We start from the raw sequence: 15,060 nt of genomic DNA, 5'->3' as shown, positions 1-15,060 counted from the left end.
TGTGTGTGTGTGTGTGTGTGTGTGTGTGTGTGTGTGTGTGTGTGTGTTTGTGGCATTTATATATATGGTGTGCATGTGGTGATGTTTGTGTGTGTGCATGTATGTGGTGTGTGTACATGTGTGTGTGAGTGTGTGTGTGTGTGTGGCGAGTGTGTCACAGTGAACATGTAGAAGTGAGAGATAGCCTGCAAGAGTCATTTGTCTCCTTCCATGCCCAAGGCACAGGGATTAAGCTCGGGCCGTCAGGCTCGCTGAGGGAGGACACGGCATCCTCCACGGATCTCCCGGCTCCCCCAGGGATGAGGACTGAGGAGGACCGCTTTCTTTGCTCTCCGGAGCAAGTGTGTTTCCTTCGCTCTCCGGAGCAGGCGTGCTTCCCTCACCTTGCCCTCAGGATGGTCCCCTGGAGACCCTGAACCTCCTGTCATCCATCATCTTGTCCACCTCGTGTTGGAAGGTGTGTGCCTGTGAATACACAAGATAGTAAATAGAGAGAAGGGTTCTTTTGAAGAGAGACTGTCACTCTTAGAGCTCGGCCTGAAAGTGTCACGTATGAATTTTCTTTAAAAAAAAAAAAAAAGTAACTTTTACAACGCCTATTTTCCTATCCCATCCCCATCCTAGACTTTAAGTCTAATTCCCTGTGGCATCGCAGGAACACACTGCTTGTCCATTTCTCTGTATCTGGTCGGTCCCCAGCCTGCCTTTACTAAAACTTTGCATTGATATAATAACCTGAAATTTATTAACGTTCTATATCAGGAACAGCAAAGATAAGGCCAGTGGTGCCTGCAAAGGAAAACACACCCTGGGCATTTGTAGATTACTGAGCGGCATACTTGGAGCCGACAGAGGGCATGTGACAAATTAAAACGACCAGAATACAATTTTGGAAGGGGAAATCATGGCGAGGCTTTTCTGGGTTATAAATCTTCTCGGGAAGAGGAAAGAAAGAGAACTTCAGATAAGACGGTATGGCGCCCAGAGATAAGCCTCAGCGTTGCGGAGAATTCAGGAACTGTGCGGGACTTCAAAACCAGGTATACGTTCTTAGTCCTTGCATTGTCATATCTGGACGTACCTCTGATGACAGAGCTGAACAAAAGGGGAAAAGAGTCACCAGCGTCTATGAGAAAAATAACACACTGAAGAGACTGCAACCCTTCCTGAATAAAATCTGCTAGGCCGTGCGGGTAGTGTTCGCTCGGAAATGAGTCAGGACTTGATATAAGCTAGTGCACCTGTGACAGAATTCTCTGCTTTCGAAATTCAGTGACAGAGCTTGAGAGCTGCATTCTCTTATTTCTGATAAATTTCTTGTTTGTTTAAGAAAACCAGATCCACAAGTTATCTTGTTGGTGGTTTGTTTGTTTTTGTTTTTAGGTACAAATGAGCACACCACGCAAGACTTTGCCAAGAGTAAGTTCATTTTAGCCTCCAAATCCACAAAGGTGGCAGAGAAAGGTTTTCAAAAATACACATTACAGGAGATGTGTGGGAGGAAGACAATCATTTTAGTGACCTTAACGGTAACGCTGAGGGAGACAAGATGGCTCCGCAGGTAAAGGTGATTGTAGAAAAAGCCTGATGATCTGAGTTCCACCCCTGGCTCCTGCATCTCCATACATGTGCTGTAGCAAGCACCACACGCACGTGTGTGCACATTAAATAAACGAATAAACGTACTCAGAATTTTTAACAGTAATGTGGGATCAGTGAGACGGCTCAGCTTGTATAGGTGACCTGAGTTCACGCCTCGGTGTCTTAGGATTACTATGGCTTTGCTGAAACACCATGACCAAAAGCCAAGTTGGAGAGGAAAGGGTTTATTTGGCTTACACTTCCACATCACTGAAGGAAGTCAGGAAGGGAGCTCAAGCAGGGCAGGAAGCTGGAGGCAGGAGCTGAGGCAGAGGCCATGGAGGGGTGCTGCTTACTGGCTTGCTCCCCATGGCTTCCTTAGCCTACTCTCCTATAGGACCCAGGACCACAACCCAGGAATGGCCCCACCCACAGGTCTGTTCACAGCCTAATCTTATGGAGCCATTTTCTCAATTAGAGTTTCTTCCTGTTGCATGAATCTAGTCTATATCTAGTTGACCCGGCATCCACATATGTTCTCTGACTTCTACATGCAAAGCGTGGCGTGTGCTCTCAGCCATGCATGCCATGCACACAAGCACACAGTAACAAATGATTTTTAAAGATAACGCTGAGTCGATTAAGAACATTCATTTCATCCATCAAAAGACCATTCATTTCATCCATCAAATTGCCAAAAAAAAAAACAAGCCCACAATGGAAACCACAAAGACTTGGTTTTTATGTTTATTTTCCAGGTTAAAAAAAACCCTATAATTTAAAATGTTTCCATTTGCTGAAAGCAGTAAAAAGTGTGCATTAATCTTTTCCTTAAGCCAATAATAGAAAGGTCTCTAGGGGCCATGTCAGAGCCAGAAATAAGATCAAAATAGAGACTGTGGAGGAACATCAATGGCTGCATTCCGTAAATGTGCTGAAGGCAGGCTGTCCCACAGCTCTGCGTTACGGAGACTGGAATACTTAGCTGTGTTCTTTCCCCCTCTGAGACAGGGGCTCATATATCCCAGGCTGGCCTTGAACTTTCTAAGGAGCCGAGGGTGACCTTGAATGTCTGGTCTACCTCCCGAGAGCTGAGGGTACAGACATGAGCGTGCCTCCTCTGAGGTTACAGACATGAGCGTGCCTCCTCACCCCTTTTATGCCACGCCTGGGCTCAAAGCCAGGGTTTGGTGCATTCAAGGTGAGCTCAAGCCAGGGTTTGGTGCATTCAAGGTGAGCTCTCTTCCCACTGAGTCACACTCACCCCTGGCCTCAGGTGAGTCCGTTTTTATACACCCTTCCATTGAGTACACACGGAACTGAATGAATACAGTTTTATCTCGACTGATGGTTTCCCACTGACTGCTTCACCTTTGGGGTTGGATGACCCTGACCTAAGGGTGCTCACTGAAGGGATGCCAGCAGCGCCCTCAGCTTCTACTTACGAGATGCCAAGAGCTCCTCCCAAGTGGGCTGTTGTTGTTTGAATCTAAGTTGTCCCCAAGGGCAGGAAGATGGTACCCCTGGAAGATGGTGGATCCCCGAGAAAGTTGGGGCATAGCTGAAGGACATTGGTCACTGGGTTGTCATGGTTTGAATCTAAAATCTCTCTCATAGGTTTATGTTTTAAATGGTGGGTCCTTGGCGTGTGTCACCACCTGAAGGCTGTGGAGCCTTAAGAAGATGGCACCTGGCTGTAGGTCTTTTGAGGTTAGATCCACCATGATGGTAATGCTGATTGATGACTAGACAGAAGCTAGAATCATCTACGAGGCAAACCTCAGGGCATGTCTGTAAGCAAGCCAGAGCAACACAATCAAAGAAGGTCCACTCTGCATGTGGGCAGTGTCATCCCGTGGGCTGGGAAGCCAGACTGAGTACAGGACAGGGGAGCTGAGCACTGGCATCCGTCCCTCTCTGTTTCCCGCCTGTGGATGCCGTGTGACTGGCGGCCTCACGTTCCTGTCGTCATGCCGTAAGGCCACAGACACTACACAAATATCATCAGTTATCGGGAAAGGCTCAGTGGTTTCCACACAGGAAAATGAAGGACACAGGAAACACCCCCACCCATGGAACCCAGCCGGGCACCCTGTGAGCATCAGACCTAACTGTGGCTCGAGTGGGTGAAGCACACCTACGTGGTTGTTCCCATTTCACTCCTGAGGCTGTGATAAAACACCCTGAAAACAAAACTACCTAGGGAAGAAAGGGCTTATTTTAGTTCACAATCCCAAGTTACTGCCCGTCATTTCGGGGAAGTCAAGACAGAAATAGATACTCAAACAGCTAATCCTGTCACACCCACAGTCAGGATCAAAGACAGGCGAATGCATGCATGGCGGCTTGCTTGCTTGGGCTCAGCTCGATTTCTCCATCTTGTACAGCTCAGGGCCCTGTCTAGGGAATGGTGCTACCCACAGTGCGCTGGTCTTTCCACATCAGTACACACAGACACACACACGCATGCATGCACACATGTACATACACACACTCACACATATATGCACAACCTCAAGCACAGGCACACACACACACAAAGGCATGCACACACGCAAGTAATTTTAAAACATATAAAAATAAATTTTTAAAATGGATAAAGCAGGAACTTTTAAATTGTGTGTATTTCTTTAAAAAGAAAACAAGGCTATTAAAAAAAAAGTGAGACCCAGGCATGGAAAGCCTTCCTCAGTCTTGGTATGGGTGCTACAAATGATTGACCTTTAGCTGAACCTGGTGTGAGCAGAAACTACCAAGCACAGCTTCCTCCTCTGGGAGGGTTACAGCTGAGTCTGCCCCCTTACAGAGTCCTCCCATGAAGACTAGCGTAGCCAGCCCTTCTTCTGCTGTATACAGTCAGCCCGCCTCCTCCAGTCCTGTGTGTGCAGTAAACACTCTGGGGTTCTGCTGGTGTTGGTGGGACACCTCCACCAGACTGCACGGCTCACCCGATCCCAGCTTTTCTGTACGTGTCTGTGAGTCTGTGTGCACCTCCATCACAGTGCACGGCCCATCTGATCCCAGCTTTTCTGTACGTGTCTGTGAGTCTGTGTGCACCTCCATCAGACTGCACGGCCCACCCGATCCCAGCTTTTCTGTACATGTCTGTGAGTCTGTGTGCACCTCCATCACAGTGCACGGCCCATCTGATCCCAGCTTTTCTGTACATGTCTGTGAGTCTGTGTGCAACTCCATCACAGTGCACAGCCCAGCTTATCTGTCTGTGTGTCTGTGTATCTATGTGTCATTGTTTCTTTATTCCCTTGTCACCCCAGTCAGGACTATCCCTAAACCTGTGAAGAGCACAGCAGGAGATTTTATCTCAAGTGATGATGATGATGATGATGGCAATTTCAGGATGCAAAACAGCCTAACCCAGCTGCTCCTTCATATGCCAACAACAAAATGCTAAGAGACAAGTCAAGAAAATGATCCCATTCACAAGAGCAACAAAAGATAAAACACCTAGAAGCCAATGTCACCGAGGAAGCGAATGATTCGTGCGGTGACTATTACAAAATGCCATTGGAACAATGAATGAACAATGAACAGACGCCCCATGTTCATGGATGGGAAACACCAATACTTTAAAACGTCCAGACAACCCACAGCTATCTACAGGCAGTACAATTTTTACAGAAATCTCAATGGCATTTTTCTTCACAGAAATAGAAAAAAAAAAAAACCACACCCTTACCTAATACACATACATGTACACATGCATGTACATGCACACACACACACTGACACATAAATGAACAAACAAGATAGATAAACATTTTAAAAAGAGCAGAGCTGGAGGCACGCTGATGCCCACATGCAGGACAGCAGCGCTGCACCCGGCCTCCCACCGACTACGCAAACCAGACATTTTTGTGCTCAGGGTGGGATGTGGAATCACACAGCCTAGCTGGAAAGAACTCACAGAACAGGACAGCTGAGCCTAGGCAGGCTTCTGGATCTAACAACTAGACCAGAAGGGAGCACTGAGGCTCCCAGGAGCAGCCAGACCCGGGCGGGAGAGTCTACAGGGCTGCGTGGTTCCTTTTCTGTTGTGATAGATGAAATACTCGGACAAAAGGCAACTTAGGAGCGGAAGGGTTGATGCTGACTTGCAGTTCCAGAGCCGTACAGCCCGTCATGCCCTCACCTGGCAGCAGGGGCGTGGGGCTGGCCTGGGAGGCAAGGAGCGGAGGGAGAGAACAGCGAGCGAGGCCAGTCTATCCAACCTCAGAGCCCACCCTCAGTGACATACTTCCTCCACCGAAGGGGTCCATGAGCTCCCCAAACAGCGACGCCAACTGGAGACCAAGTATTCAGATGCATGTGCCTGTGGGGGACATTTCTCATTCCAACCCCAAGAAAGACCAAGACCCAGAGTCCCTGACAAGCCAGTGTCGGGTGGGCCATCTGCAGCCTCAGCTCTCTAGATGCACAGAAAAGAGCATCAAGAGTTTGAGGCCAGCCTGGGCTACGCAGTGACATGGGGTAGGAGGACTGCTGTAGAACAAAGAGGTTTCGGGGTACAACAGTCAAATGTGGCTTTGAGACCGTGACACTAGCAAAGCAGCAGTAAGAGGACACCGGAGAAAGAACCTGGAAATAGCCTGAGCCAGAAGTCCAATGGGCACCAATCGTCATTAGCTTGGTTGGCGGTGACAACTTCACAGGGGGATAGAGTGGGGGAAAATCGAGATTCTCTCCATGAGAGAGCGCCTCTGACGAGGTGGCCCCACTGGTTTAAAGTTACCCTTCGAGGGTGGGGGCAAATAAAAAGAGGAAGAGACAGTGAACAAGCTTGGAAAATGTGGAAGACTGAATAGGGCACACAGGATTCAACTCTCTTTTCTGCTTCCCTTAAGCTGCAGAGGTTTTGCCATAAGAAAACAATTTCCTTGTAGGTAAACAGTCCCAAAGGCAGACACGTACAAACACATACTACCTATACACGCTACCTGCAGACACCATAGACACCCACTCACACACATATACACATATTCGCAAACACACACCCACTCACACACATGTCACACACATTCACACGCGTGCACGCATCACACGTATGTGCTCTCACCGTACACACGCTATATACACATACACACTACACAAATATATACACAGACACCACACACGCTCTTACACACGGGCACACGCTACATGCCCACACAGTCACACACACACACCACACATTCAACACGCACGTAAAGGCATCACACACACACACACACACACACACACGACGCAAAATTAACACTTTAAAAGTGAAGTTAACATAGATGTCCATATTAAACCGACGTTCTCCAAAGCGCTGTGCCCACTGGGGACCAGGAGCCTTTTAAGTGAGTTCTCTATCTTCCGGAGACAGAACCCAGGGGCCCTGAAGGGGAAACACCGATGACGGTCACGCGACAGTGACGGTGAGCTCTGGGGATGAAGTGCAGGGGAGATGGCCGGACAGATCTTGAGCCCCCACCCGTCCCCGACATCACAATAAGATGGTAAGGAGTGGGAGGAGACGAGGCCAGACATTTGACCCCAGGGGCTTGTGGGTCCCCAAGGAGAAAGCGATGGGATACTCGTACATTGGACGTGCCCACTCTGTGGGGAGAAACATATCCCTCTACACAGTCAAGATGGCTGAGAAGGGCCTGCAGAACCCGGAGAAGGAGGCCACTGGGTGCACACGTGTGCAGACGGCGGGCAGCCCAAGACTGGGGCAGGCTGCTGCTCGGTATTCGGGGAGAGTCCAGTCAGTGACCTGGCTTTCCAGGCCCTGCACACCCAGGGCTGGAAGGGGGCTCAGCGGATATGAGCACCTGCCGTGCAAGCGTGCCGACCTGAGTTTGAATCCCCGGTGCCCACGGAAAAACAAAGTGCAGTGTGCTGAGGACAGCTGTAACTTTAGTGCCCGGGAGTGGGGCAGAGGCAGGGTAGGAGCTGGAGCCTCCAGTCAAGCCTTCAGGGAACTCCAGGCTCAAAGGGAGACCCCTATCTCGGAGGAACAAGGCAGAAAGAGACGGAAGAGGACACCCGAATATTCTCTGGCCTGTGCACCCCACCCCAAAACACACAAATGCAAATTTTAAAAAAATTTATAAATCCAGATTTTCAAAGCAAATGAAAATGGCTTGCCCACTTTGGCCTTTGTGTAAACGCCACAATGTTTCAGTCCTTCCTCGGAGGTTACCTCCTTCTTCACCACGCCCAGGTTTTGGCACAGGTGCTGAGGATTCCAGCCTCATGTCCTCCAAGCCTCATGCCCTTATCAGTCTCTGGCCAGTCTCTCAGTCTCTAGCTGTAGGGATAGAATGTGACCCAATCAGAGAAAGTGGGACGTGTGAATCCTGGGTGGAGAGGAATGGCAGAGAAACCTCACTGTTCCCTTTGGGATTCAAAGCTGAGAGAGTTGCAAGGGCTGGAACTGTGGCAGCCCTGTTGTGACTACTCTCCAGAAATTCTCTCTAGGGTTGCAATGATTGCTGGTCTCTAAAGAGCAGTAGAAACCGATGATGCATCTATAGTCACTCTCTCACACTCTCTTACACACTCTCTCACACTGGCCTCTCTCACACTGCAGAAAGTTTTTGATACAATATGAAAAGCAGCAAACTTGAGAGCCGACCAGGGGCCATCTTTGGTAGGTAGGTCTCAGTACCTGCCTCCTCACCTCACAGACACTCAGCCTGTCCCCCACCCTCTATTCCCTCAGCCCCTTCCTCCACCTCCTGTTCTCTCTCTCTTTCCAAACTTAGAAATCCTGTCAGTTTTTGGAGACTCAGGTCAAATGCTCCTCTTCAGACCCCTCAGACACTACTGCAGGCAGAAGACTGTCCCTCAGCTTTCCCCTCATTGTTAAAAAACACCTGGGATGATCAATTTCCAAAAAAAGGAAAGGTTTGTGTGAGCTCATGGTTTTAAGGATTGCTTGGCCCCATGTGTCAGGATTGCAGAGCATCGGGTCTGAGAGTGTGTGGCAAAGCCAGTTTGTATAGCTTCTGGAAAGGAGGGGGAAGGAGAGAAGGAGGGAAGGAGGGGGAAGAAAGAGAGGGAGGGAAAGAGGAAGAGAGAGATTCCCCTCAAAAGCATGCTCTCCTGACTCAATAGCACCTGGAACTAGAGATGAAAACTTCAACACATAAATGTTGGGAGTCATTTAAGAACAACCCCCCCGACCCCCCCCCCCCCCCACTCCGGTTCTGAGGCCCACAGAGCAAGGGTGCTTCTTCTGGATTCCAGGGACCAGGATTGTCCCAACTCTCTGCTCTTGACTGGGTTAGAAAGGACAGTCTCTGAGGCTCAGGTTTCTGAACAACAGCCGGTTCCCAGGAGAGATGAGAAGATGAAGCAAAAGATGAGGGTGGATGAGGGCTCAGGAAGAAAAGAGCGATTGTTCTCAGACCAACAGAAAGCCGATGCTGAGTGGGGGGAGGGGACCGGACGCCATCGGTTCAAATGAAATGATTCAGAGGAAACCTGAGGAGGATAAAATGACCGGAGAGGCCTGAGGCAACCTGCTGGGGAAGGAAGGGAAATGTTAGAGCCAGGAATGACCCAAAACAGCCACTTCACACCCCACCTCGCAGATCTGAGATGACAGAGGCCATGTGGAGTGCATCCTGTGAAATGCCACACATCACCCTGGAGGTGAGGGGGGACAAACGGGGAGGTCATACCAAGCCGCTGACTAGCTTTCTCACACGACGGGCTCTGCTGCTGACAGAGACACCCACCCACCACGGCCTTCTAGAATTTCCTGTACAGAGACAAGAGCACCTCCATGAAAGGTGCCTCAGAGAGCCACTGTGGGCCCAAGTGGACAGGGAGTCAGGTGCCATTCATGAGTCACCGGTGAGTGAGCTATCTGTTCTCACTTTCTAAAGTCGCTGGGCACACAGTCCAGACCCCACGCCTCCTTCTCTGGGGCCCGCAGCTTCTGTGAGTGATGGAACTGCTGAGGCTGACCTCACCAGTCCTTCTCCTTTTTCAGAAGCCTGCAAAAGCTTCAGGCTCGGCGGATGAGATGGCTCAGCTGGTAAAGGTGCCCGATGCCAAGCCTGATGATCGGAGTTCAATCCCTGGGTCCCACGTAGTGGGAGGAGAGAACCGAGTCCCTTGGATTGCCCTCTGACCTCCACACCCAAGCACTGGGGGCACACGTGCCACTGCCTTTCCCCCCAAATAAGTAAAATGCTTAAAAATATAACGTCTGCTCTGGGCTCTCCGCTACTGTAGACCCCAGCCGGGGGCACCTTTCTCCTCCCCATCCCAGTGGCTCCCACCTCTCCAGGGTCCTCCCCTCAGTCCCCTCATACCTAACTCACTCAATTAAAGTAAAAGAAAAAATGATATGGGGTGTCGTTCACACCAGGCGTTGCGCTGCGCACCTGGGATGTCGGGTGAACAGAAAGACCTCTGTGTGTTCGTCATCTAGTTCCACATAATCTGAGTGTCAGCATGGGGGCCTGGGAGTTGGGTGATCCCGATCCAGGAGGAGTCCATCCAAATGGGACAGTCAATGTTGATCATTGACTCTGGAAGCATCTAGGAAGCCTGTGAGGGCCTGCTGGACCAGGGCACAGAACCTCTAACTTCCTTCGAGCCAACCATGGAGCCTCCTACACACACACACACACACACACACACACACACACCTGCTGGCTGGAGGGGAGGATTCAACTATGCCAGCATTCACCTCCTGTTGGAATGCCAGAGCAGAAAGAGAAGCATGCAGAGGTCTCCAGGGAGAGGACAAGGACAACCAAGGAAAAGTGGCAGGAGAGAGATTTTGGTCAGGACTGAAATTACAGTAGGGAAGCTAGACTTCCAGGATAGAGCAGGTAGAATGGGGTGGGGGGCTAAGATGGCCCCTCTTACCTCATGACCCTTCTCAAAATGCTTTGTCTCCACCCAGAAGGCAGGGAAGCAGGTAGCAAGCATGTGTCATTCTTCCTGTTGTGACAGCTGTCAGCTTCGGTGCCTATGAGTGAGTAGGAGGTATGATGAGCTGTTGTTGAATCGGTCGAATTTGTTCGAAGACTAGGCGAACTTTCCAGAAATGCTATAGTTGACCTGCTACGTAATGGCAGGATGCCGAATGTCCTCTCCCTAGAATCAGAAATGAGGCAAGTACGGAGACTAACGCTGCCTTCATCACTCTCACAATACCTAAAATGAAACAGTCATGGACAGCACTCGCTGCTGGCCAGGAGTCTGGACCCATCTCCTACATGGCTGGCAGAGATGAAATGCCAGCAGTCGTGTGGACAAGTTCGGTGGTTTCTCTATGTACCAAGCAGACATTTCACCGTGACACTGCCTTCACGCTGCCAGACATTCGTGCCTCCTCAAAACCTGTGTGCAGCGAGCGCTGTGCTGACTTTGTTTGTTTGTTTTGTAACTTGACACAATCTAGAATCATCTTGGAAGAGGAAGCTTAATTAAGAAAATGCCTCCATCAGATTGGCCTTTGCACAAGCCTGTGGGAGCATTCCCTTGGTTAATGATTGATGTGGGAGGGCCCAGCCCACTGTGGGTGGCATCACCCCTAGGCAGGTGGTCCTGGCGGTGTAAGGGAGCAACCTGAGCAAGCCAGTAAGCAGTGCTTCTCCGTGGGCCCTGCTTCAGTTCCTGCCTCCAGATGCCTGCCTGGAGTGCCCGAGTTGGCTTCCCCAGTGAGCTGTGATCAGAAACATGTAAGAAACCCTTTCCTCCTCAAGCTGCTTTGGGCCCTGGCGTCTACACAGCAAGAGACAGCAATAGACCACTGCTGTTTAAGTGGAAGGCCCTCACCCAGGAAGCCCCGTTATAAAGCCCCATGTGGTCAAAATGGTTTTTGCTATTTCCCAAATGAACGTGGACTGCGTGGAATCAGGCTGGAGAATTTTATGCCTGCAGGGGGTGGGGGGGCTGGTAGGACTGATCCGGCTCAGGCGCCTTCTATTCCAGCAGCTCTGAAGGTCAGCTGGGCTGGGAGCTTGGCATTCTTTCACTGGGGATGGAGCTGACCCTGGGCAGTTGTTCCATGAGCTGAGCTGAGCTCAGGAGCATGAGCAGATCTTTACTGGGGTGAAGTTTGCCTACGGATGCACATAGAGGCCAGCCTCCTCAAGACATCCCTGGTCCTGTGTCCGCTGGGCAGGCAAGTCAGGTTTGGGAGCCACAGTCTAAGGTGTACAGGGCCCCTGGCGATACATAGACAAAGAACGGCAGTGAGTCTCTTGTAATGGGGAAGCAAGGATGAGGACCGAAAGGCTGTGAGGTCAGAAGCAGCTGCTCCCTAGCTCAGAAAAAGAATCCTGATTCTGACTGGCTCGCTCACTTCATGCCCAACACCGTCCTAACCCCAGAGCGGGTGGGCTTGGGTAAGTCTGGGTGCTGACCTTCAAGATTCCCCAACCTCCCACCGGACCTGTCTCCCTCTCTCCCTCTCAGCTCCTTAGTCAGTCTTTTACAAAAACTCAGGTGGCCTCTGTTTCTCCATCTGTGAAATGAGGCCTTGTCGGCCTGCCTGGAATGCTTAAAAGTCGTACCGGAGCCCCTCTCTGCACACACATGTACTTGCACACACGCCGAGCGGGTGTTCCACGCAGGCCACGCCCCCGCCCAGGCCACGCCCCTCACCTGCTGGCCCAGCCTGTCCGGTTTCCACGGTGACGCGCGTACACACGCCCAGCAGGCGCGCGGGGTGCCAGCCAGGCTGGAGATTCGGCAGAGTGCGGCGGGCCGCCTCGCCCTGGAGCTGGCCAGCAGCTCCCAGCCCACCGGGCCCTCAGAGGAGGACAGAGCGCCAGCTTCCTCCTCCTGCCAGGTGAGCGCGGGCCCAGGGATGACCGGCAGAGAGTGACGGGAGGAGGCGTGTCCCCGCCCGGAGCGCTCCAATCCAGCCTCCAGTTTCAGGGCAGCTGCTCAGACACCAATCCTTCCTCCTCAAGAGCAGGCACACCCTATCCCCAGAGGCATCTGGATGGAGACTTCAGGCTCCGGGTTGTTTCACCTGGTGCAGCTGGGATTAGGAGGGGACTCTCCCTTACAGGGTCACCCGCCAGTGGTCAGAGAGGTCCCCTTGCTTGACCTCACTGCCCAGCTATAACAGAGGAAAGTGTACCGCTGGCTCACAGGCCAGTAGCCCTCAACAGAATGTCTCCTCCACAGCCTGTCTCTAACCCGCCTCTAACCCGTGTCTGATGGAAGCTGTTTGGCTCTTGTCATGGTATCAAGAAGGAACCAATCCACAGTTTAACACCCTCAGATGTCTACAGTATTTTCAGGCAGGTGGGGGACCATACAGGGCCAGGCTAAGGTAGAGAAACATTGCCAGACCAAGGCAATGAGGGGAACAGACTTGAGCTTCCAAAGTTCCATCTAGGACTGATCCTGAAGAGGGAAATGAAAAGAAGCACCTTCCACTGCTACAGGCAGAGCTTCCTTTGAGGCATCATTTGCCCTCTCATTCAGTAAGAATTTACCGAACACTTCTATCTGCCCGGTGTGGCAGCTCTGGGCACGGGACATGGAATTGACCGAAACGGTCAGGGTGGCAGAGGGCCCCAATGCTGGTGGATTTGGTGGTGCACGGCTGTGGACACAGCTCCCAGAAGGTGTTCAAGGTCAACCTTGAATGCCTAGCCCTGGTTAGGCTCGGTGCAGGACAGTGATAGAGAGCAGAGACCCGGAGTGTCCTCACGCCACAGACAGAGGATTCTGGGTTTCTATCCCCAGCCTCCATAACTACTCCCCACAAGTTTCTCAGTAGAAACGCAAGTGAGAGCTGTTGTTCTTCAACCAGGCACTGAGCTAGCTCCTGGGCGCTTGAGTGGAGTTTGGTTAGAATTCAGAGAGCTGCATTATCATCAATGTTTTAGGAATGTCTGATGTCACTGAAGTGTTTGTTTGTTTGTTTGTTTGTTTGTTTGTTTTAACTGTGTGGAACTTATTTTGTAAGACAGAAGTGTGAATGGATGGGCAGATGGGACAGAAAACATGGCAAGCTGGACATGGCTGTACATGCCTGTCATCCCAGGGGTGGAGACTGGAAAGCAAAGCCAGAGCCGCTCATTCTCAGCTGTACACTGAGTTTGAGGCCAGCCTGGGCTACCTTGAGAACTTGTCTCAACCCCCCCCCAAAACCTAATAATGATGATAATAATAACAGCAAACTATGGGTTACAGAATCCCGGTGGTGAGCTCATAGGAATTCCGTTTCTGCTCCTTTCTTGTCTTTCTTTTAATGTGTCTGGCGTTTGCCTGCTTCTTATGTCTCCACACTGTGTGCCCACAGTGCCCACGAAGGTCAGAAAAGGGCATCCAACCCCCCGGAAACAGGGTCATGGATGGTCAAACCTGAGTCCTGTACTAACCCGAGAAGCCAGTGCTTGTAGCTCGGTGGACATCTTTCCAGCTCCCTTTGTATTCTCTCCCAGCCTCAACCTCACAATCCCCCTGCCTCTGTGCTGGGTTAGAGGCACAAACCGCCACACCTGCCTCACCGTCCACTTTAAAGATCTCTGTGTATTTGACATGTCCGTGATAAAGTGTTGGGAGGGGACCTGTGCAGGGTCGGGGTCACACACAAGTAAGCAGCTTCCTACTTGACCTTTAGAAATCAGTTCTTGGCTCACCAGGTAAAAGTACTTGCCAAGCAGGTCTGAGGACCAGAGTTTGGTCTCTGTCCCCTACCCACAACAGAAGGGGGCAACTGACCCCTGCGGGTTGTCCTATGAACTCCATGTGCTTCCTGAGGTGTGTGAACCCCTGCACACACACAGATTGAGAGAGGGAGAGAGAGCGCTTTAAAATTAAAAAAGAAATCGCTCCCTTTCCTAATTCAATATATGGAGAAACGCAGTGATTCACAAAGAAATTATCAGTTGACGCCTGCTTTTCCAGGGCCAGCTCTGGGCGCTACAAGCTCGGCGGGAGCTTGTGGGTGTCTGAAGTAGAGTCTGAGAAGCCCAGCTTAGCATCAGTGATAGCAGCATCGGTTGTATGCCAGGCAACCTGGGAGAGAGTAACTCACCCACAGTGTCTGAAGTAGTAAGCGCTGCTGAGTCATCACTGACCGACAAGTGCAGGGCCGGCTACTGATAACGGAGATAACGGAGGCCGAGGGAGGTGGGCAGCCGTCATCTGCGACAGTCGGGCTGTGCTTGGGCGATTTTAGAGCTTCCCACCTCCCTCAGTTATACCATCAGGGGTCTGGAGAGATGGCTTCGGTGGTGAAGGGTTTTTACTGCTCTTGCAGAGGGCCCAGGTTCAGATCCCAGCCCTCACAGGGCAGGTCACAACCACTTGTAACTCCAATCCCAGGAGGTCTGGTGCCCTCTTCTGACCTCTGCATGTTCCTGCATGCACCTGGTGCACATACAAACACTCAAGCACACATATGTTCATGTAAGTTCTATATGTGTGTGTGTGTATAATAGAGAGAAAAAGGTATTTCATATAAATACATAGTGTGTATATATATATATATATATATAT

The 15,060-nt window shown here is 50.9% G+C and overlaps 1 long non-coding RNA gene across 1 annotated transcript in view; it reads right to left on the bottom strand.

Moving 5' to 3' along the window:
- Window positions 1–7,657: 7,657 nt before the first annotated feature.
- Window positions 7,658–15,060, bottom strand: part of LOC129679825 (uncharacterized) — a 12,389-nt gene continuing 4,986 nt past the window's right edge. Inside the window, exons 3-4 of the long non-coding RNA XR_008720588.1 lie at window positions 10,456–10,558; window positions 7,658–7,876 (exon numbers count right to left, since the gene is read on the bottom strand). This is a non-coding gene — a long non-coding RNA (uncharacterized LOC129679825). The remainder of the gene's footprint in view (window positions 7,877–10,455; window positions 10,559–15,060) is intronic.

Source organism: Psammomys obesus, unplaced genomic scaffold (genome assembly GCF_907164565.1).
Source record: "Psammomys obesus unplaced genomic scaffold, mPsaObe1.curated_primary_1811, whole genome shotgun sequence".
NCBI classification, from domain to species: Eukaryota; Metazoa; Chordata; class Mammalia; order Rodentia; family Muridae; genus Psammomys; species Psammomys obesus.
This window is presented reverse-complemented; position numbering and strand designations above follow the sequence as displayed.